Source organism: Micrasema longulum, unplaced genomic scaffold, assembly GCF_059751315.1.
Source record: "Micrasema longulum isolate JH-2025_06_02 unplaced genomic scaffold, ASM5975131v1 h1tg000632l, whole genome shotgun sequence".
Taxonomy (NCBI): Eukaryota; Metazoa; Arthropoda; class Insecta; order Trichoptera; family Brachycentridae; genus Micrasema; species Micrasema longulum.
Genome location: NW_028277828.1, coordinates 144,298 through 170,568, shown reverse-complemented (window position 1 = coordinate 170,568; position 26,271 = coordinate 144,298). Strand labels below are relative to the sequence as shown.

Below are 26,271 nucleotides of genomic sequence, written 5' to 3'. Positions count from 1 at the left end.
GTTTTTTTTAAATTGAGATTTAAAAAGTATAAAACCAAAAAAGCTGTACGCACCGGATGCAGATAAGGGTATGAGCTGAATATAGGGGTAGGAGCTTGTGGAAGGAACGCTACTCCGTGACATTAAAGATTATCTCTATTTTCAGTTTATAACAATATTTTTCATTCATAAGAAAACTCGTTTTTCAAAAACACTTTTTACGATTTCTTTTATATTTAAAGATAACGTTTGTTGTGTCTGTTCTATTTCATTATTTTACAAAAAAAATGACAATAATTCATAGCATCTTCACAGTACACAGCAAATATCGCAAGCAGCTTTTGAAGCCTTATTCCCTCTATTGAACGCAAACAGAAATAGGTGTCAAAAATACTAACTTTTGTTGTCCTGCCCGTTGGCTTGCCTGCTTTAAGCTGGTTGAACAAACGTTTTTTCGTAAATAAGGACACACTTTATTTATTTTGGCTTTTTTGGAACTATTTATATATTCGTAATATGGGTTAGTTTTTAGTTTTATCTCATCATGTGGCTGGCTAAGAGTCTTCGTCGTGCTCAAATCAAAATTGTGCAAAAATCACTTCTCTTGTGAAAATGCGGGAATACGTGTTAATGAAGAAAAGTCAGACCGAGTTTTACACTGAGCCTTCTAAAATTTTGATACTCAACTCGAACTCGAATTTAGTCATTCTTTAACCGCTAGGTTTTTTTAGATGTAATCTTGACATTTAGGTCGAAACCAAAATAAATTAAAAGAAAGATGACTGTGTCGTGAAAACGTGCAAAAACTGTCCGGATAAAGGGGAAAAGATTTTTCATTGATAAATAGGTACCAAAGTACTTGTTTATAATTGAATTGCAAAAGTTAAAATAATTCGTTTTCAAATATTTTATTGAAGTAGGTACCCAGGTATTTGTTTTTTGGTTGGATTCCAAAACTGTCGATATTTCATTTTCAAATATGGAATTCTTTTTGCAAATGTCAAACTCTGTTCCACTTACCAACATAGGTGCATTTTGTGTAAGAATCCGTTTTTCAAAAATGTATCAAATGTCAGTTAAAATTGTTTAAACCAAAAAACTAAAAATCCATAAAAAATAAGTTGATTTGTAGAAATTGTAAGCAAAGTAATCAATAAAGTATCCATTAAAAATAATTTATGTTTATAAACGTTAAAATACAAACTTTTTTAATATACAAAAAAACATCATCCTCTAAATTTTTCAATGCAACCCTGGAAAACCGACGGAAAACACATATTTGCTTCTTACTTTTTTTCTACCTAACATATTGAATATTCTATTATTTATAAAACTTAAGGGCGTAAATCAAAAAAATCTGCGAAAAACCGCACGTAAATCTGTCAAGCCATTTTTGAGTTTTTGCGAGACTAATATCAGAGAGTAATTTTTATGTATACAAATAAAATAAATAAATAAATCTATATACAAATACTATTAAGCGAGTTGGCCAGATGTTTATTAAAATTTATGTTTGTGTTTTATTTTTTATTTTAAGTATTCTTTAATAACTGTTCTATTTTGTTGTATTCCAACTTAACACAGGGCTTTTAGCCTCATAGAGTTTGGGATACGTTTTTTTTTTTGTCATATGTATCTTTACATGAATAAATAGAAAAAATAAATAAAAAAGAGATAATGTAAAAAATTCCAACACAAATTAACAGGATCATCACTAGAAACCCTATCGTCCTCAATCCCGCCTCAACCTTAGAAAAAACTTCCTTTTTAGCAGGGTGGTTTCATCCTAGAATAAATTGCACAAGTCTAGTTGGCCATTCCATTTCAGTCAACCAGTTCAAAAACAGTTTGGGTGCTTTTTTGAAAGAAGAAAAATGCAGACAAAAAGCAGTACGTGAGATATAGACGCATCAGCAGAGGCTGCCTGCCTGTAATGAATAATAATAATTACAATATTTAATAAATATTTTTTTTTTCAAATATATAGTACGAGTATAACCTCTACAATTTTGTTTGCCTTTGGTGCTCATTTCTTAATTTGGAAAAAAACAATTACAACTCATGTTAACATTTGTTATATAGGAAAATACACAATTTAAAAAATAAAGGGTTAACTAGTTACCAGTTTTTATTATACACGGAAAACAAGTATTAAAAAACCTGAATGCTTTGATTATGGAAACATTATTTTCAATATAAAAGCAACTTCGGTTTAGTTAAACTTTTAACCACGGTTTTAAAACAGGTGTTGTTCTTAGTACTACGAGGTTGTATTTGAAATTTGTAACGCCAATGGCGTATTGCAAATGCGGTAACTCCGAGTTTACAACTGTCAAAAGTTTAAACCCTTTGGCAAATACCAAATAATGTTCACGGTTCTGGCTTCTATTGAAACAGCTCAACCATGATTAGGAGTCACGCTTTTGTGTACAGAAGAATATAAAGTACACATAACATAGTCTGGTTTTTCGAACAGTTCTGATTAAAGTGTAATTATGTATGGATCATTGATTTCCGGTGCAGTGAAATTATATAATTAGGTGAAAAAATTCCGACGTGAAAGTTTGGGAAATATTACCAATCAAAAGAATTAAAATGCTTTGACATTATCATTACCATCACCCCATATCCGCATATGGTGCAAAAAGCACTGCATTGATATACCAGATGCAATGTTACTTAAAAAATAACAAAAGAGATGGAGATCGTTTTAGAGTAGGACGTATGAGATTCTAGGCACTAACCGGTCACATTGCACACTGTAATATTCATTGTTTTGCCCATCGTTTGTTTGAACATTCACATTTCTTCAATTCTTCTATCTTTTGATTTTAGTGGAATTAAAGAGCTGACATTTTTATTGTTGTGAAGAGCAGGAGCGTGCGGCGAGGTTTTAGATTGGTGAAGCAGTAACTTGGTATTTGATACATAGGTAAATATGTGCCTAACACTGGTTATTGATTTAAGTGATTTAAAATAACTTAAAAATATTTTTTTTTTACAACTTTACCATAAAAAGTTTTATTTCATAGTTTAATATTAAAATACTCTCTTGTCAACTGATTTAACTGGTAAATTTGTTTTAAAATAATCACAATATAAATATTCTTGGATTGGTTTCTTAGAATTGCTTCCATGGAGCTAGTAAAGATCTTAATTTGCGCATGCGTGAACTTGTGAGTTGTCGCAATCATTTTTAAAAAAAGTTAAATTTTTAGGGAAGCATTGGTTCCATCCAATTTATGGACAGCCCGCGCATGGTGAAGATATTAAAGCAGTCAATGAAAGGTCATGACTGCGTGAGTGGTTAATGGGATTGAGTGGTTTGTGAAAGAATGAACCGCTAGTTGATCAAGGTCCACCTATCCTTCATCCACCGTGTGATTTTCCAACATCCAATCCCCAAATGTTTATTTATTATCCTCGTCGCTATGACTATGGGTAGCTACGGTTGCAATGAGAAAATTTATCCATATCCATAGCAACTAACATCTACAATAGTTTTTTTTCTCTCTGCGTAATTTGTCTGCCCGCATCCGCTCACCCTTTTAATCTTCTGCCGCTGCCGCATTCATAGAGTTTCACTTCCGCATTGATTTGGTGAAAGTGTTAAGTTCTGTGATTGCCGGCAACCCGAAGCACTACCTGTCCCCGATCCTCTTTCCTGACTTCCCGAAAGTAGAATATTTGTTTGCTGTAGTTCGTTTGGCTTCAGTTAGTTAGTTAGAACTTCAGCCCGACGAGAAAATGGATACAAAAAATCTTTCCTTGCGTGGGATGAAAATTGGAGCATTCAATTGTACGGTAAAATTTCCTGAAAATATATGGAAAAAAAATGATTAACACGAAAACTTTGAACGCATTCACTGGTTTATATAAATCTACCAATGATATGAGAGTTGTAGAAGATTTCCGGTTTGCTTGCCGTTAATGGATAAATGGGCAGAACTGATCGAGAATAAGCTGAAAAGAACCTCAAATGAACGTAGTTATGCAAAAAGCAGCCAGCCAAATAAAAGTGAAACTGAGATAGCACTTTTGTGAAAAGAGTGAATAAACAAATCTACACAACAGTTGGAATGTTTTTGACTTTAACAAATGATAAGAAATGAATATATCTTTTTTTTATATCACAAACAAGAATTTAATTATGTATTTGACCAGTGTTAATAGTTTTTAAAATTCGTTAAGATTTTTCTAGTGCTGTGGGTGTTTTCTGCAAATTGAGAAATGCCGTTTTTGTGATGGACACCATTTTCAAAGAGTGATTAAAACATTTGTTTGTAAGAAAACGGTCTTACTGTTTTTAGCAAGACATAGAATTGACCTTACTGCACCCGATAACAATAATATCTGTTTAATTTCTGCATAACTACGTTCAAATGTCACACGTGGAGTTATTTCATAAATACAAAATTTTCAAAAGTCATAGCGCCAATAACAAATAAAAAAATTAAAAAAACACTGAACTTCCTTATTCAATCAAATAATCCCACGCTGATCGCTTATCGCCACCCGAGGTCATAAGCCCTGTACATGCCTAGAATGTATACTATTTACTATTAACCTGTATAATGTACGATTATCTATTATAAGTTTTTTTGTGAATTGTTTTTACAAACGAATAAATAACGCTGGGAAACCAACTTTATTATTTTAGATAAACGCTTTACAAAAATCCGTTTAAAAAATTGATTCCATCAATTTTAATGCAATTTTGCGACCAAAACCAGTAAAGAAAATTGATTAAATGTCCTAATTTACTAGTACAAAAAATTGATACCCGTTCATTTCAATATTATAAAGATCCATCAGCTGAGCCTGTTCAAGAGAGTCTTTAAAATGAAGAAAGTAATAAAAAACATCGCAAACAAAGCACGTTATTCTTGTACTAACGGAATATTGACTTACTATATATTTTATTTAATAAAGTTGATAAAATACAAGAATATTTTTTTACACTGTAATGTTTCGTTGAAGTCCAAAGCGTAAGATTGAACATTTTTTCTTATTTTTTCCACATTCTTTCATGGATCCCTTTTCTGTTGATAAAGGAGCTAAAAACCTTCATTATGTGGGTGAGGTTCACCCACATAAACCATTTCACCAACTAGGTAACGCTTGAAAACAATGTATTTAAAAAAAATGTTTTTGAAATAAAATGTATTCATATCAAATATTAACATTAGTTCTTTGAATATAAATTAGATTCACGTTAATTCTATGTAACCAAATTCGCATACTAAGGTGGTAACGAAAAAAAAATTCCGTTTCATTGCCAAAGTTCACCGTTTATGTGCTCAAATAGTATATGTTATACACTGACACTACAAAAACACGTTTTTTTTAAATTAGTTCTTATTTTTTTTTTTTTTTTTTTTTTTATTTGAAAATTTATTTATAAACCCTTACGGATTATAACACAAGATAGTACACAATTCTTATGAAACAAAATTAAATTATATAAAATGGCAAACAAATATTTCCATCAACTTTCCTGGGTACGGAATTACCTGTTAATAATAATACAAATGTTTTTAATAAAAATAAATTTTGAAAGAATAAAATATTTAGTGCTTGGCCATAGTGGCGATGGTTTTGCAGCGCGGTGCGGGAGCGTTGCGCGGAACCTTTCCGCGTCCTAATGGTCACTATGTTCACTACACTCGTTACCATATGTTTGAGTTCAACGCGCCCGCTCCGCGTCACAAAATGCTCGCCACTATGGCCAAGCTCTTAATGAAAGTATTAAATTATGAGGACCTCTTCCAGTCGACTTCTTCCGACTAAGAGTTAGAAATCTCTTGAGGTGACTTATTGTAGCATCGTGATCCAATAAAGGTTAAGATGTTAAATAATATAGAATATCTTCAAATGTCAAAAGTAATATTTTAATCAATGCATAGTATTACTATAATTATTTGTTTTTTGTTCAAAAACATTACATTGATAGCAGTGCTTTATTAAAAGGGGTTTTTATTTACTTATAAGTAATAATATGAAAAGTCTATTAATCTATCTTTTGGTCCCGGTGCTTAACATTGTCAGCTACATAACTTCTCAGGACCCTTCTTAATGTCTAAACTTGAAAAGTAGCTGACCTCTGTCTCATATATTTTATAAAGAACTAGGTACATATCACAATCCCCGGTCAAGGGTGCTATAAGTAAAAAAAAAAACGTGTTTTGTGTTAAGTGTGACATTTGATGGAATTTAAAAGTACACTCTGGAAAACTGCCATAGCTAAAACGTTCATTATATCCTGATACGGAGTGCGTAATGTCGTTTTAAAATGATTTGGAAATAATAAGGCTCTATGAGATACTGTCGAATAAAAAAAACTTTAAAAAAATATTTTTTATTTGAAATTCCCGCGAAAACTCTTCATTGCAATAACCACGCCCCTAATACCCCACGATTTGGTTATTTTTTACCGCCTTTTTGACCCTTTAAATAGGCAGTCATATATTTCTCGAATCTTGACGTCACGATTGTCAAAGTCAATCTTGTCGCATTTTTTTATTTATTTTGAAAAAAAAAAATATTTTTCTATCTCCATTGCACATATTTTCATTTGTATTCGAAGTATGTGATATTTCCCTTTTAGTTTAAACTGCTATTATAAGAGCTGTAACAGTCATAACATGTTTATTTAGTGTCAAAATTAGCAAGCAAATAAATCTTTTAATTTATAACTCTTGCTGTTGAAAGCATATTACAAAATAATTATATTAAGCAAATTGTTTAATATTGAACTACTGTCAAAAACTGGGAATGTCCAAATCCTCAAAGTCGTTTTTCCTAGTTTGACGAATTTAGACTTGTGGCACTCTGGAGGGGGGGTGCGATATGTTTGTCTTTACTATGTCCCAACACGAAACACAAATACCAACATTGATCTAGCTATAGGTAAAAAAACTACCTTTCGTTAAAGAAAGTAGAAGTCATCTGTATTTATCTTTGGGCGAAATTTTTAGTGCTGCCGTTGCGATTTTCTTTCGAATTTTCCAAAAAGAACCAGAATCTAATCAACATCTGCAAATATAGTATCCTTAAATTGGCAGTGATTTTGAAAAGGTTCTGTGTGTCTTACACACTCAATTTATTTTAACTACATTATTAGACTTTCATATTCCTGTATCTAAAATGTTCTCCATCTCTGTTGTATTTTTCAAATCTTGATAGCTCCCCAGGGGGTTAAATCCGGTTATTTTCTACAAACATTTGATTGAGCTCACATTGTTGATTTAACTAACTGGTCCAAGAAAAAGTGCAAATTTTTGAAAAACATTTTCAGGCATTGCCTAATTTAGTCTCAGATAAATCTGATCAGTTTGAAAATGCCCTAACAAGGCGAAACAATTGTAACCAAATTTTTGTTTTTATATTTGTAAAAATAAAATAAATTGTTCAGTAGACTCAAATCAGTGTTTGATTTCTTACATTATAAGTTTAAATATTCAATTTATGATTTCATGTAACAAAAAAAATAAAATTCTATCAAATTTTTGTGCTGATCTAAAAACATCTTATTAAGGTTAAATTATAAATACGCTACAGAAAGCAACTTTTTTATAATAAAAAAAAATACTTAGTTTTTTTTATACATCGTGTCCTGTAAATTCTGATTATTTTGTGTATATATATATTATTTTTATATGTTAAAAAATTTAACTTCTTAAACTATGGTAAAAGAACTTCCACGACCTTCATTTGAATGAAAAATTATGAAAGGCTTCTGTGTCATTACCGACATCCAAATAAGGACAACATTATTTCATATCTTCAAGTCTTTTCATGCTAGAGAATTTGTTTTCCTGAAACCGTTACGGCGACAAAAAGGCGCCCCGCAATTTCAAATGGGTCTATTCACATTTGGCAAAATCTTTTTAACGGTAGCGAGGATGAATAAAGTGCTTAAAGAGCGTGAAACGAAATGAATGATAAATCTATTCAGACAAGTTAAGCGATTTCTTTCGTGATACCCCGTGTACAGCGAGTATTTTACATATTCTATTATTTATTTAGTTATTTATTATCAAATTATATTACATTATTACACAAAATTATAATTTATAAAAAGCTGCTTTGACTGCCTAACTAGGGTTATTTACCCCGTTCTAACACAGTAAAAAATATAAAAAACAGTAATCAATATATAAACACAGTTATAAAGATAGAGGACAAAGTGAAAAACAAAGAAAAAAATAAAGTAAAAACATGGTAAAAATGTAGTAAAAACATAGTAAAAATGTTGTAAAAGCATAGTAAAAATGTAGTAAAAAAACGAAGAAAAAACATAGTTGAAAAAGTAATAAATGTTGTGAAAACATAGTATCTGAGGCCTGCTATCCGGTACCGCAGCAGTCCATCCCAGTGAAGAAGTTTAGCAGCAGCAAACATTCCACTTGCGCTACAATTTCGGAAAGGGCTCTGGATCCATTGTTATAGCACACTTTCATATCCCTAATACTACGTTGATTGTATTTACACCACAGCTCACGGGTGTGCTTTTCGGATTTGTTTGTATTTCGTCCGTCCATTACGTTGAATCCAGTGGTTCTTGTCTTGGATGCAACGGTCTTGACGTCACTTTCTCTCCTAGCACCAAATTATTGAAGCTGTCTGTCGAGTCCAAAGAAACGATCGATAGCAAAAATGTGACGAAATCTAAATTGATCGATGACCACGCGTCGCACGCGGATTAATCTATAATGCATCGAATAACGTAAACCAGTGGATATGAAATTTATCGAGTGCATTTCTAAGATCAGTGCCAAAATAAGGAAAAAAATATGCCTTTCCTTTTTTAAATTTGTTACAACAGAGATGGAAAACATTTTTGAGAAGAAAATATAAAAGTCTAGGCATTTATAGGGTTTATGTATATAAACCAATGCACGCAACGATCCATGAAAAGACAAATGCCCTGTGTACGTAAGAGACGGAGTAAGAAATGAAGAAATAAGGCGCCGAACTGGAATCGTGGATATCATGGATCGTGCAGCGAAATAGAAATGGCAATGGGCTGGACACTTGACTAAGCAAAATGATAGCAGGTGGACACCCAGAATCTTAAAATAGAGACCACGGGCAAATTAAAGAAGTGTTGGAAGATCACAGAAAAGATGGGTTGACGACATTGCCTCTATTGCCGGTAAAACGTGGATGATGAAAGCGGGTGACAGAAAGGAATGGAGACGTTTGGAAAAGGCCGCCATCCAGCAGTGGATAGAATAAGGCTGAAAAAGAAGAAGAAGATGAATGCCTACTGTCATTGACTGGTTTGAGTGGCCACTTTATATTCTGTGCAACATTCAGCATTCTCCCTATATTTAAACATTAACATTTTTTCACTCTTCCATCTGTTGACTTTTCATTAATTCCTGGTTCGACAACTTTTAACGCAACGAATATCACAACAAATATCACCCAATTTTCTTCGATCGCGTTTCGGAAAAAGTTCTACACTTCCAAGGCTATCGATAAAGAAACTTCACAGTTGGAAATCTTAAAAAAATCCGAGAAGAACAGTCTAGTTTTATTTTTCAAATAAATAAAACATCAAAAACTGAATAACTGATGTTTTTAATAGCGTTGCTGATCACAAAATAACGATGTTTATAGTACATAGAAAATATTGCGTCATTATTCCGAAACCTGTTCATAAAATGAAAAAAATATAGCAGGCATTTATTGCTAAGATTTTCAATATTTTCCGCGTAATATCTTATAGGCTATCTAAAATATTAACTACCAACATAACTTTAAATAGGCGTTATTTCATGAGTTAAGGATAGTAAATTTTTAATCGACAGTTTTTTATGTAGGTACGTTTAAAATCTTAGTAAACAAGCGTTTTATTTACCCTTTCATAATTTGTACTAGAATAGAAAAACATTTAAGAAAAATATAATTGTACTTATTGAATCGGCTTTTACTTTATAACAATTTATGATTTATTGTTACAAAATAAAAACTTTGTTATTAGTGTTGTGCGTTTATTTCATTCAAAAATTACAATTTAAGTTTTGTGAGAGCACTCCTTCCATCGACGCGACAGGTGATATAAAATTAAAAATATAAAAATGATGTAGACATTTTAAACTGCTCGTTGCATTTATACAGAAAATTTCTTCATGGGGTCGATTATTTGGGATAGTTGCTGAATGTGCATCTTGTGTGGTTTATGCTATGTATATGTGCCGCATGTAATGTATATGTTTGTACGATAAAATACATACAAACGATCTTAAAAGAAAGACGCCTGCAATGGCTCGGTCATGTGAGTCGAATGGAGGATGGCCGAATACCGAAAGATATTATGTATGGAGAGCTTTGTGATGCCAAACGATCCCACGGTGGTCAGCTATTGGATTTAAAGATGTCTGTAAACGCGACATGAAGACTTTTTGCATTGACGCTGATCATTGGGAAGATCTCGCCAGGGATAGAGATGTGTGGAGAGGAGCCGTAAAGGAGGTAAAAGCGGCACACGACAACCTCTGTCTGGGAAGTCTGAGGCTTAAAAGACTGCGAGGAAGGCAGCTACCTACTGGAACTCTCCCCCCTCACAACCTGGAAGTGTGAGAAATGTGGCCGACTGTGCTGGTCCCGTATAGGACGATACAGTCACTGGAAAAGCTGTCTTTCCCAGTCTTCAAATTAAATGTACATCACCACCGTCTTTCGAAGACGGACGGTTGCCATATAAATATGTTTGTGTGTGTTTTATATGTGCGTTCGTGTGCGTGTGCGTGGATGGCTAGGAGTGTGCATTCATAAGTGCAAGTTAAATTTAATTGAATATTTATTATTTGAAGTTTTTGATTAATGGCTTTGCTAATTTCTAATCGTTCTAAATTGTCTAAACTCATTCATTTTATTCTCGTTTGATTCATTTTATCTTCTTTCTCTCTCTTTCTTTCATTTTTCTGTCTCTTTCATACAACATTTTATAATATAAATAGCAACGCGGGTAATTATAAGTAAGTTTAATTCCTGACGATGGGGTAGTAACCTTGAAACCAGCCAAAGTATAGCACTAAATTAAAATGGTTAATACAGATGTTTAAACATATTAGCGTAAAGTGCCATACCACAAAGTGAAAAAGGTTTTCTATAACAATAATTTACATTTATTTCTTTTTGCTAGATTTAAGGTCAAACTAAAATTATATTAACTGTCATTCAATACATTTTTTGCACCCCTGTTGACGAGAAGAGCGTTGTTAGACATTTGCGAAAAAAAAAAGTATATGAAAAATATTCATTTTATGTTTTGGAATTCAACCATAAACAAGTACCTAGGTACCTACTTATAAATGAAAAGTCTTTTTCCTTTTTTTCGGATGAACGAATGTTTTAAAACAACAGTTTAAATTGTTTTTTCCATCTCTCTAATCTATACCCACGGCATTGGAGGCATCAAATAAAAAAAAGTTGATTAGCTGTGACGCGATATCTGATGAAATGAAATTAACTCATCTCCGGTCAGAAAAGACTAAAAAAATAGATTAAATCTGATGTAGAGTGAACAAATACTTGCTTAAAACGAAATTTTTTTTTTGTGTAATTTAACATTTTTTGCATTTACTTGGAACTCGGGATATAAATTATTACTATACGAAAAATTAATAATTTTTTTAAAGCGTACCCAAATGAGTTTTTTTGTAACATAACTTAGGTGTTTGATTTTGTTTTTCAGATTTTTTCTTTATGTGGTCACATCTTATATAAAATTACAGAAAACCATTTTTTCCAAATAATTATGCAAATGTAACACCAGCAAAGGTGTGTAAATAAAAACATTATTTGAAAATATTTTAATCGATTTCTGATACGCTGCAATTGTAGTACCAATGCAGTGCCCTATTCTCCGTTAGCTTTGAATAAGATAATGACGGCAAACAAAAGATAAATGAAAAAGTATGCTTAGTTTTATTTCTCATGTTCATCGGCAGGTTGGTCCTTACACCACATTTCTTTTTGTTTCGTTCTGAAATATCATAGCTAATTTTCTTTATGCACGTGTTTATTATAACTTCGGATTGATCACAAGGCTTCACGATATATCGAGCTTTATTAACCCCATTGCATTGCTGAGTAATTCCCCATTAGGTCTATATTCGAGTGAAAATCTCCCATCGTTCGTTCATTCGGGAAAAAGCCTTTGACAAGGTTTGTGGACTGATTTATATTTAGCCCCTTTGCTAACCAAGCTTTTGAGCAATAACCCCTTACACCCAAAACAAATCACAAATTGCCAAAAACGACTGCGTTCAATAAATAATTCATCAATATATTGTTTGTTATTCAATCAGCATTCACTTTGTAACACTTCACGATAATTTTTTTCTTAATGAAAAACATTATTTTATTTTTACGTAACTTTTAAAAATAATAAAAATCAGATAGCTGAAAAGCAATTTTTTATTTTATTTTTTAACAATTTATTTATAAACTAGGTTGAAATAAATTTTAAAAGATGAGTTTTATTATGAATGTTTTTGAAATTTTATTTATTACTCTGCCTCGTAGTTTTATGGTCAGCGTTTTTGCCTACTATGGGCACTGGCAACACCAAGTACCATGCCCATCAAAACACCGAATTAAAACGTCATTAACTCCCGCAAAACAGAAACGTAAATCAGACTCGCTCAGCGCTGGTACCGGTTGACCGACACGACACAGCTTACGACGTTCAACGCAAACGTATATCATAATGCGTTTATTGAAACGGCTAGATTCAATCCGTACTGTCTTTATTTTCATTTTTTACATTCGAAACATTGCATCGTAATTGTTACGTTAACTAAGTTACAAGATTTATTCAACTCCATATAAAACGTAAATGAATATTTTATTTTAATACACGCCACATATGTTATGAAAACTCAGATGAGTCTAAGTCAATATGATTATTTATACACCGAAAACAGTTCATTATACTCATACTACTATGCAAAAGGATTTGGGCTCGATTCCTGACATGATGGATATGAAATATTCATTTGAAGAAAATAGTGTTTTTACACTAAAATATTTCATGGTCCCTGGACTGGCATCTGAAGCGTAAGACTGATAATCTTACCTTCTATGAACAAATATGATCAAGATACGCAGCAATTGGAGTGATTATGCATTGCTTTATGTACCATTGATTTAACATGGAATATTTAATCATTTAAAAAAAAAAAATAAGGTAGGTAATGAGACTTTTTTATGTGTTTTTGTAAAGTAATTGTTTTTTGTTTTTTTTTTTCGTTTTTGTAACTTTTTATTTTTACTGCACTAGAGCGTCACTGCGCCGCACTGCGCGTCGCGTTGTAGCAACACGAAATATTATTTTCGTGATTTCAGATTAAACAAGCGCGGCACTGCATAGAAAATGTTGACATGCAGCGCCGCTATCTTGCAGTGACACTCAAGTGCGGTTTGAATCAAACCTATTTTACTTACGTTTATAGTTTGTGATTATACCAAATAGGTCGTTTTAAATGTCAAGTTCAAAGCACTGCGTGTCATGCTTATTCACTATCATCGTCATCAAACCCTTATCCGTACCCGGTGGTGCATGGGACGCTGCATTGTTAAAATCGAATTCAGCGTATCTGTTACAGGAAGTTAAGGTTATCAGTCTTACACTTCAGGTACCAGTCAAGGTACAATGAAATATTCCTGTGGAAAGCACATTTTAAACAAAAGTATAAGTACGTTTTTTTCATGGCCATCTTTCCAAGAATCGAATACAGCTCCTCAAGCAATAAGGCGGATGCGCTAACGACTACACTCCGCATACTTCTATACTCGATTAGCTTTTTCAGAATTTTCAGCCCAGAGCACCCATCTTGTAATAAAAACTCGTCAAGGGTTCTGGTTTTATTTATTTTTTTATTTTATAAGGTAATTCAACAAAAATACATACCAGAAAATGTACAAATTGTAAGTATTTGTCGATACAATTTCACATGCATACATTATACATCTTCAATTATACAGAATTACGACTATAACCATCATCACGACCACCACACATGTCTATCCTGGCATACATTCCTTGCTTCTTTCACATTCATACATCTTGTCATACATGCCCTTCGGTTCTGCCTGCTTTTGACATGACCAGGCTTAAGATTTTAGTTTATCTGATCATGCCACGTCTTCCTTGGTCGTCGTCGTCTCACGTTACCGTTCATTTTTGCCATATATACCTACTTGTTTTACCATTATTTTTTTATCCATTTGTTCTATATGACCAAACCATTTCAGAGACCCTTTCTCAATCATATAATTTGTACTTGACTAAGATTTACACTCGACTGATTTCATCATTCGTAACACTGTCATACATTGATTTCCCACTCATTCGTCTAAGAGATCGCATTTCGACCGTGTTCACTCGGCTTTCATCCTTTCTCTGGCAGTTCCATGTTTCACTTCCATACATAAGTGTTGGTACTAAAATTCCGTTGTGCACTGCCGGTTTAGCTTCGATTAACATATGTTTATTAGCAACGCTTAGTGCGCCGTTTATTTTGTTGCCCGCATTCACTCTCCTTTCAACATATTTTTCTACCCTTCCATCTCTTGAAAACATGCTATCCAAATACACAAACTTTTCTACTTGTTCGAGACATTCGTTGTTTACATTTATTATGCAGTCAGTAACCTCACAAATACCACCACTTTGACTTACTTACGATTGTTATTTTTTTTTTTTTTATATTTCTTAAATTTTTACTTCACACATAAAACTACATTCTTCATCCGCACAGACATAGACAATACAATTAGAATAAAATTAAATAAAAAATAATTTAAAAACTACTACCTACTTTGACTAATATTTTGTATAGCTCCTACTCTCCTCTATTTGTTTTAACATATTTTTTAGAATTTTTATCTTATTAAGTGGGAAGTTTGTTTTTTATAACTTTTTTTAAATAAAAATAAATAGTTGTATCAAGTAAAATAATTACTTACACAAAATCTTTATTCTTTATTTTAAATTAATTCAAATTCTATAAATAAAGCAGAATTGGCCATTTAAAACATTCTTTTCAGACAAAATATAAACTACGTTTTTCATTGATTCAATCGTTTTTTTTCCATTATTTTTTATTCTTTTTTTATTCTAATTATTGGCCTTCGATAAACTGTAAATGGGTATTCGAGTCACGGGGGGGTTAAATAAGCGGAAGATAAACAGACAGGTATAGATATCGGAGTTGGCGAAGCGTAAACATGAACAACTTGTACTGATACAAGTTGATGGTGTTTATGATGAGGCTTTTATCACAAAATTACTATAATACATATCTCTACCGCTAGTTACCGGGAAAATACATTTTCTGAAATAGTTTTCATATTCTTGGTTTTCTTTTATTTAAAGCAGATATTTCTTTGATGGGTGGACATGAGAGTATAGAAATGCATTATTTTTCATTTTGCTATATTTGTTCATTTGTTCATTGTACTTGTATATGAGAAAATATTCCTTGCGTATGCCTACATCAATGGTATTAACTGGACACTTATGCGACTACTCAAAACATAAATAAACACATAAATTTGTTGCAACAGAATGGGAAAACCTTTTCATAAGGGAATATGGAAGTCTAGGCATTTACAGGGCTAACGATTTGTTATTTAAAAAAACCAAAAAATCAAATATTTCACATAAAACGTTTTCTTTTCCAAATTTAAAAATAAACGCTTAAAGCATATAACTAAGTTATGTTTAGAAACCGCACACGCGCATCAAACAGAGTGCAACTAAACTACTCTTATAAGAGTAGTTTTACGTTTTGACCATTTAGATTCTTTGTAGACGACGCTCAGTACGCAACTCCCTATTTGAATTCAACTTTGCCGTGTTGTTTCGTTTTAAAGTGTTGAAATACTGCTGGAATCGTAAAGAAACGGAAGGAATCCGAAATGGAAGAATTGAAGGAATACGGATGTTCAAACATAGGCGAAATGGTGAATGCTACACAGTGTGTAAAGTAGCCACTTAAACTAGCCATTGACGGGTCATAAGCCCTGTAAATGCCTAGACTTCCATATTCCCTTATTTAAGGTATTCTCCATCCTTGTTGTTATTTGTCAATCCTCATGACTCCCGCGGAGGTGAAATCCAGTCTTTTGTCTACGTACATTTGGACAAACTCAAATATTGTAGTGAATAATATTCTTTTACACAGCGTGTAAAGTGGTTACTAAAACCATCCAATGACAGATCATAAGGTCAACAAAGACTAGACTTCCATATTTGCTTTATTTAAATGTACTCTTGTAAAATATTTTATTATTTTACTATGTTTTTTGTACCACAACAGGCCTGGAGGCCTAATACAGAACATTCAGGCTTGAGATATTTTTTTTCTTATCGTTGATTACCAGTTTATGATTTTCTTTACTCTATTGACTTATGTACTATTTAATATTTTAATAATGTCATTCATGGCGTTTATTGATAAATTAATAATTAAAACAAACAAATTGGATTGGATGAATAAAGTAAGACGAAAAACTTTTCATGAAAATTCTTAAACTTCAATCTTAACTTCTCGTGGTTCATCTGGCGCTCAATTTTTTTTTTCGTATTTTTTGTTCAAATACAAAACTGTCGTCATATCAGGTGTGCTCATTGGTATTTCTGGAAGATATTTCATTTCTCCAGATAAATCTGAAACATTTTTAAGTCCTTAAACCAGATAATTCCACGTTGGTGGATGTTTTCCAGAACTACCCGATTCTGCCAACATCGCCAGTACTTAACTCCCCCCTCCACCGCAAAGTTAATCTGACGAGTCTGGGATAGGACGTGGTTAGCAGACGATTATAGCCTTTAGCTACTGTAATTACAGTCGTGAACTATCTTAAGGCGGACAAGGACCCCTTAACCCTAAACATTCCAAACCACCTCGCAAAAAGAGCGAACAAGAAGATATAACTAAATCTGCAACCCGAGTACGGATCCATCGCGATTTTGACGCGAGTCCGTTACTGACGTGAATATTCGCGAAGATATCAATAATTTGGTGTAATTGGTAAAGCAAAGTGGGCCCTAAGGGAGTAAAGAAGCACTACAAGTACGTTGTTTATAGGACATTTTAGACGCTTATAAATAATGATAATTTGATACGATATTAAAGTAACGTGCCCACAGGAGTTATAGCGATGCCTAATAAAATGGCTTCATATTAATATTTGACTGTTACATAAATGGGTTTATGTGTTATATAGTCCGCATAAACATTTCGAGAATTTTAAAAACAATTCACGTTTCACATGGGTAGTTTAAAAGGGTAGGCAGTTCCGATTTCACTTCGCCGCGCCGTGCAGTGTACTATGCAATGATACACTCTCATTTTCTATACTTGTCGTGCATCTGGGGATTTGCCCAAAAAACGTGTATCAGAGATACAAGTCATACAAAATAGAGCTGTAAAAAACAAATACGGTATTTCAATGGAAACGCATGTCAAAGACATTGAAAAACTTACTGACATACTTAAATTTTTGGTCATACCGTATTGTGAGATCGCAAAAACAGTACCTTAAATGGTAAATAACATCTCCCACTAATATTGGGAATACCTTCAATCGCGACGTCCACTAGTATAATACGTGACAGAATAAAGATATCTTCAGAGTGGGCACATATTTTGAAATGCAATTAAACGATTTGTGACCATTTTTTTTTATTGACACAGTTCTTAGACACAAAAGATTCCCTGCACATGTTATGCAACATAAATGATCCAAATGCGGTGCAATTAGAGTACCAATGCGGTGCCCTATGCACCATTAAGTGCGGATAAAGAAAATAATCGAATATAAAAAACTGCATTCTTTTTTTTTCTTCAATATTTTGGATAGTCCACGGGTAGACAAACTCGTGGGGCGTCCACATCTAATTCTCCAGTTTCAACTCTTTTGATTGTATCCAGGATCCAATCCTTGAGGTAATAGACTCCAGTAAAAACGTCAGGATATCCATTGCCACACCCTTTTCCAAATTGTACAAGTCCTACGAGTCCTTTAAGACCAACCAAAGGACTACCACCATCTCCCTGTAACAAAAGAATTTTGATTTGATCATGGGCCAGTCACACCGCAAGTTGAGAAATAGTAATGAAATTATTAATTGAATCGGCATTCACTTCGTAACATTTCAATGTAAATTATTATGAAAATAAAACTTTGTTTTCAGTGTTACACCTTTTTTATCATTTTACAAGAACACTTCTATAGTTTCGGGAGAGCGCTCTTCCCATCGACGGGTGATATAAAACAGTTTTACACGAATAGTTTTATATCGCTCGTCGATCGGAAGAGTGCTCTCTCGAAACTGTAGTAGTGTTCTTTTAAAATAATAAAATTGTGTAACACTGATTATAAAGTTTTAACTTCGCAATCATTTTTAATAATAATAATGATTTGAGTTGAATGGAAAAAAAAATAATAAAAAAACGTTTTACATGCAAATCCCACAATACACCTTAACTTGCTAGTAAAATTGATTGAAATATTTGACCACAAAGTAAAAACTTTGAGTAATAATAATATCAAACAGACTTATTTTTAATATTTAAAGCATTTCTATGTCTACCGGTTTCGAGACATACCCGTTTCTTCATTATTTGTTCCATTATAATGGTCACCCTATATCTATTAAACTCACACTCATCCTTCATCCCCTCCCTCTTTTTTCAAATATTCCTCCCACAACATAAAATATTTTCATAACCTTATCAGTGCATATTTATCCTAATCAGTGCATGGGCTTATTAAAATGCATGTCGTGTTAGTTTCATATTTTTGTGCAACAACTATGGTCAAGGTGTATAGTGGGTTTTGCTGACAAAACTTTTAATTGGTATCCTGACAAAGAAACGGGTTTGTCTCGGAACCGGTAGACGTAGAAAAGCCAGTAAGTGGTTACATACAAATATTTAGTAACATCAAGTCGAATTGATTTGTTTACTTTTTAAAATTATTTTGTTCATTTTATTTGTAACAAGTGCCTCGACTCAACATGGCATTTCTAGCGATTAGGGGCAAATTCACAGAAATGGGACATTCTTGGTTGTTTCGCAATGAGCTGTGTCTCGGTACTGAAAAATGTCTGTATAATGTTATTAATAAATAAAAAATAAATATCTTTACACTTTCAATATTTTCCTTCCAATCGTTTGATTATTCTAGAACTGCGATTTAATCCACTCTAATTTACTTAGTTGTGGTTTAAACAATGTTTAATGAGACCTTTATTAAATTGAGCTAAATTTATTTTGAAGATTAACAAAACTTCTTATCAAAGTAGCAAGTTTTGGGTTAAGCACTTTCCCCTTGTGGTTAAGATTTTCCTTACTCGAATCAAAAGTCTTTCACTTCGCCATTTACTAGTTTCGATAACAACATGGTCGACGCTTCTGTGAAAAAAATGTATCTTGACAATTTACTCCGAACCATATTAAAAAATTAAAGCACAAATCTCATTGTGATTATTGAGTCATTTTATTTAATTTTTAAGGTTTTTACAGCTGTGCTACATTTCAAAAATACAAAACAGATAATCTCAATAAATAATTAATGTTAAAAATAGCACCGATTACACACACAACACAATTTATTAAATAATATAAAAATCATGCCTTTTGGCATGCTTTCCTATTTTGTCATAACTGGCACTATCATTAATACAATTCTCGACTCAACGCACAGTAATATAAATATATAAAGACCGCTTTCAATAGAGACATCCATCAGTACAGTACTCGATCAAAAAATAATATTTATATTGGACCTGTGAAGTCTACGAAGTTTGGTACTAGATCTTTACAATATATAGGTTTCAAAGAATTTAATAAATTGCCACAAAAAATTAAAGTACTAATTTCAAAATAAAGAAACAGGACGTGCAAATTATTTTTCCCAGAATTACTTTGAATAAATAATGTTAGTTTATCAAGAGAATGCGCATCTTTAACATATAACTTTTAATATTTTACCGTTTTTGCTTGTTTATGTAATAATGAAATAATTTTTATGCTTTATTATAATTAGCTTGTATTATGTATATGTAATTTTAATACGCTTTTTTTCTTTTTTTAACCTGTATTGAGTACACATATTTTGTTAATTTTAAAAACTTATATATATATATATATATAAGTACCTACATCTAAATTCAATTCATATTTTTTTTTAGTGCAATTTTTTTTTTTTTCAAAATGTAAAGAGAATGTTGTGTTTAAGTATAGAGTGTAAAATGAGGTGTGTGTTGTGACATAATTGTAAATTTTCATGCGGTAAAAGAGAAAAAATACATAAATAAGAAATCGATGAAACTTTTTGCAGTTGAAAGCTGATTCGTTGGACAGATTGAGCTGAATCGTTGAAGTCATGCACCCTCTAACTTTTTGGTGAAAATGGTTCTTTTTTTTATCGGAGCATTTTGAGTGGCTCTGGTGTTTCAATTAAAAGCACTAGTGTGTAGAGACTGACCAAGGCAAGTATTACAGTTAATTTTGGATAGCAAGTCAACATAATCAATGATTATTGAATTGTATTGTTGAGATTTTTTTTTAAATGGTAAAAAAGGATAATTTACCTTTTAATTTATGAACAAAAAGGTAAATTACCTTCGTCTTAAAATCAGTTAATTAAATTTTATTGAAATAATATAACTTACGTAACAAACTCCTTCTTGGTATGCATTGGAGGTGCATACATTTGTTTTATCAACGATATAATTTGTGTCGTTCAAAAATTCGTATATTGCGATACAGCCAAGCGTTGAAAGGTGTTTTAAAGTTAACCAATGTAACTTGTTAGTTTCCGGACCATTTTCCTTTAAAAAAAAAATTAATGAAAATTCCATTAAAAACCATATTTTTCGGACCATGGGACTTTCTTTTTATCAATGAAAATTCAACCAAAAGTTGAAGTGCGTCTTATGGTCCGATGCGTCTTATCGTTCGCAAAATACAGTATACTTTAATATTAAATACAGTTATTAATTAACCATGCTCAGTTTTATAAAACGGTAAACTAAATATACCAAAGCTCGCATCATCATCATCATCCCCCTTGCCATACCCAGTGGAGCATAGGGCTCTGAATTAGGGAATCAAATACAGATAGTTTGATCATCTGTAACGCTAAAAGGTATTAGTCTTACGCTTCGGGTGCCAGTCCAGGAACAATTAAATATGCAAGACCTCAAAAAAACACCTATTTAAACAAATAGTAAATAGGTGAAGGTTTTGAAAATTCACCAATCGTTTTCATCACTCATTTCTTTATCCGCACCCAAGGAAATAAGGCGCTGCATCGACACTCCAATCGCAACATATTTGAACCATCTTTGTTATGTATGGAAGGTTAGGTAATCAGACCTACGCCTTAGGTAGTTCAGGAACTATAAAACATTTCGGTGCGAAACCACCTTTAAATCAATAATACACGTCCATCTTGCCAGGAATCGAACCGAGAATCTCAAGCTTGGTAGGCGAACGCTCCAAGTATTACACTCTGAGGTGGACTTATCTCCACTCGATTCCCTTTTTTATGATTTTTCCTTAGAGCAGCCATCGAGTCGAAAGTAATCGTCCAGGGTTCTGGTTCTATTTTACGCTCAGAACTTTATTCTTCATCCAACGTCCAAGGGCACAAAAACGGCTAGTTGCACCTAGAGAATTTGTGTTTAAAAATCCTTCTTTGAATATAATATTTCAAGTCTATTAAATGTTTTAACACAAAATACTAAATTTCGCCCCCTAGCGAGTTATAAGGATATATAAATTACAACAAAGATGGAGAATATTTTAAGGAAGGTAATATGGAAATCAAGACAATTGCAGGGCTAATGATCTGTCATGGCCTGGTTTAAGTGGCATTTTTACACACTGTAAGATTCACCAATTTACCTAAATTTGAACAACCATTTTTCTTAAATTCTTCCATTTGTTGATTTAAGTTATCTAAAAAGCAACGATGTAAGATAAGACAACATATTTTGCTAATTTCTAAGAAAACGTGACAATTTTTAAATTTTCAATATTTTTTTAACTGCAACTGGCCTATTGTCCGTTTGTTGAATTGCTTCTTTTTTCGTAAAAAAATCAACTTACTCCAAGCAGGCCCCACCCAGAAACCAAGAGATCTTGCCCATCATCGGGAGGAGACGATGGAAGTAAAATAGGCTGAACCAGTGACGTGTAAACAATATCTTCAACGGTCCTTATAAGGACGATATCTTTCCCATTATTCAACACAGTTCTATCAGGATGACAAATAATATTTTTGATGGCGTATGAAACACCACCATCAAATAAATAATTTGATCCTGCGTAGATGAAGATATTTTCTGAAGCTTCGTCAGACGCCCTGTAAAATAAAATCAACTCATCATCATAATTTCCTGATACTAATAATTATAATTTTTAATCCAGTGTAAACGACAAATTGTTCTAAGCTCATTTTACCACAACATATTAAAATAAAACACATTTAAAACACAAATAACCTCTGATGTATAATATATCAATCATTCCCTTTCCGCACCTAATGGTGAATAGGACACTGCATTGGTACTCCGATTACAGCGAACTCGATAGTTTTTGTTAAATGGAGATGAAATGATCAAACTTACGCTTCGGGTACCAGTCCTGGGACTGTAAAATATTTTTGTGAAAAAACACCCTTTTAAATACGAGGGTTGTGTAATACATCGTTGTAAAGCTTAATTTCTTAACTATTTTTCAACATTATCGCCAGATTTTTCAATGCATTTTTGTTGACGACTAATCCACTTTTGGAATCCATCTTCAAAGAAGTCCATGGAGGAATTTGGTGACCGTCCTGCTTGTTGAGGTTTATGACTCGAGGGACCACAGCAAATTCGGAAAATTATTGCGAGACCTTGAAAAAACTCAGAAGAGCCATCCAAAATCGCTTGAGAGGAAGACTGATGAAAGGCGTTGGACTGCACCACGACAATGCGCGCCCGCACGTCTCTCGCCAAACCAAGGAATTGATCGAAAATTTTGGCTGGGATCTCGTTAAACAGGCTCCCACAGCCTTGATCTTGCACCGAGTGACTTCTACTTGTTTCCGAAATTAAAGCGTCACTTGAGTGGACAACGTTTCGAGACTGATGAAAGAGTGCAGGAAGCGGTCAGTCGGATTAGTCGGATTAGTCGTCAACAAAAATGAGTTGAAAAATCTGGTGATTATGTTGAAAAATAGTAAGAAATTAAGCTTTCCAATGATGTACTTTTCCGTTTGAATAAAAAATACCTTGAACCTAAAAAAAATTGAGAAACTTATTTTTTACACAATCTTGGTACATATTTCATTTCAACCATGTCAGGAGTCGATTCCGAGACCTTTTGCATGGTAAGCAAACACTATGAAACCATATACCAAAAATAGATATACCCGCAAGTCCTATACTAGCTACATCTAGTATGATGAGATTATGACGAGCATTGGTCTGTATGTTCTTGATAATTACCTAAGACACCGTCAGCATAGATTGTTTCATATTCCGATATACAGACCAACTTGCCGATGGTTATGCCTGTTGGAAGGGCTACCGCTATGCTGAACAACATCGCTATGGATGTTAACCTGTTACATGTATCCGGAGCAGGATTCTCCTACTATTTTGACAAGTCTCTTTATGTGTTTTTTGTCTCTTTATAATATGTGCGTCTAAAATTTTTACTTTGAAATGTATGTATTATTTCAAATAAATTAAACCGAATCTAAAATAATAAAGCAAATATTGCGTTGCTCCCAATAATCTGAAAAAAAAATAGCAAATCACGATACACATGCAATCTTTCAATCAAGAAAGAAGTATACATATATTTTTAGTTCATGTTTGCTTACCTGTAACTCATTACCATAGAAACGACACTAGCTGGCAGCTATGAAAATAAAATAAAAAATGCGATTTCGAAATAATTAATTACATATCTACTTATGGCATAAATAAGATTGTATTCACGAATGAATCAATATATTTATTTTACAGTTGCTGTGTTGTTAAAGCATTTTTTCATATCACATGATATTTCCACGTAACTTCTCATCTAATCATGATGAATGTCCATTAGATAAAGAAAGTATGGTAGGCATGAATGAGACAAACGATTGAAAAAACATTTCCTGTATTTTCCTTAAACACTCCTCTCTTCCTGTCTTTTGACTTCCTTTTTCCCATTGAATATTGCTAGTTCTATTTGAGTATCAATTTTTTAAATCTCGATTGTATGTTAACTAAAAAATACTTTTTGTCATATTGGTTGGTTGGAAGAAACTGAAATGTGCAAATTACAATTGTACAAAAAGAAAAATAAATAAACATTATTATTTTAATAATGTACCCACCCTAAATAACAATGAGCGGCACTTAGCACCCATCTATGCGATATAATAGCGCCACCACATATATGCCTTTCGAGTACTCGGGTCATGATGGACACGATATAGGGGGCGCCCCCTGGATGCATCTCACTGCCCGCTAGTATTCGGTTTTTGCCCCCGTTACCGTAAACACGGGGACCTGATAACCAGGGACTAGGGCTCTGAAGACTCTCCCGTGTTAGACGCGGCACTAGTGAAAAGCACTCACCTAAAACACGACAAAATAACTTTCATCACGGAAAAAATAAATATATTAAGAGTAAAATTCAGCACAACAAATGCACATAGCAATTATTTAAATATATTTTTATATAAAGTAACTTACATCCAATTGCACTTAAAACTGTCAATAATAAAAAAATTGACATTTTTTTCCACATCTTATTCAACTATTGATTTAACGTTTTAACATGTTATTTCTAAATTATGTGAATGTAACCTCTCGTTATCTTCTAGTTGATTAAATTATTATTGATAAAAAATTGTTAATTAATCTATTTATCTTTTTGAGTGAGTTTTTTTTTCTATAATACAATAGATAACATGATTTAATTGAAATATAGAAATAAAATACGAGTGATACTTTAATCTACAAGGTTGGAATATCAAGTAAACGGTTTTATCGCTTTTGCGACCTCTTCGAGACTAGTATCTTTATTAAGGAGTTTAATGTATTTATAAAAAACAGAAAAAGGATAGAGAATTCAAAATTTTATGAAAGTTTATTAAATAAAATCATTTTGTCTTAAGAATCATGAACGATTTTTCTCGGATTGACTAATGAGTTGATATAATGCTATTTTAATGAGGTTTAGTATTGTATACATTTTATTTTTGGTGTCCCTTCCTTCGTAAGTGTGATTTCTGTCAATTATGATTTCTGTAAAACAAAGGCTAAAATGTCATTAGTAACAACAATATACATACAATCCTTAAACTCATTCAAATAGCATAATATTAACTCATTTGTTAATCCGAAAAATTTAATTAATGATTCTTAAAACAAAAATAACTTTATTTCATTTACTTTCAAAAAATTTTGAATTCTCTATCCTTACCTCTGTTTTGTATAAATATATTGAACTCCTTAATAAAAGATACCAGTCTCGAGGATGTCGCAAAAGTGATGAAACCGGATATTCAAAATTTGTGGATTAAAGTATCACTCGTCTTCAATAAATTTATCGTTTAAAATCGTATCGTTTCTATAATAAATTACAATGAACTTCTATAAAGGATTTTCACTTGCAAACATAAATGTTTTATTGCATATAGATTAAAATAATATTTATGTTGGTAAATTACATAATATCTTATCACTTATACAATGTTAAATTACATGCATTTTTAATTTTTTAACCGATAATTTATATTTAACCAAACAGCTGAGTTGCCAAGAAAAATAAGGCTATGTTGGGCTGCTTTCGGCAAGCTTAAGTTTGTATTTAAAAATAAACAAGTCCCAGTATGCTAAAAAGACAAGTTAATAAATTGTGTATATTGCCAGTGATGATTAAAAGACTAGAAACTACGTCTGTGATACAAAAAAATAGCCAGATACTAAAATGCACGCAACGATCCATGGAAAGACAGATGTTCGGTGTATGTTTTATGAGACATAATAAGAAATGAAGAAATAAAGCGCTGAACCGGAGTCGTCGATATCATGGATCGTGCAGCAAAATTGCAGTAAGCAGAACACTTGGCTAGGCAAAATGATGGCAGGTGGACACCCAGAATAATAAAGTGGATACCATAGGCAAACAAAAAAGTATTTGAAAGCCACAAAAAAGATGAGTCTGCGACATTGTCTAGATAGCCGGTAAAACATGGATGATGAAAGCG

General features: G+C 32.6%; 1 long non-coding RNA gene across 1 annotated transcript in view; it reads left to right on the top strand.

Annotated features, from left to right (window-relative positions):
• LOC148279998 (uncharacterized) overlaps nucleotides 1-26,271 on the top strand; it is a 132,313-nt gene that overhangs the window by 88,188 nt on the left and 17,854 nt on the right. The window lies entirely within an intron of this gene.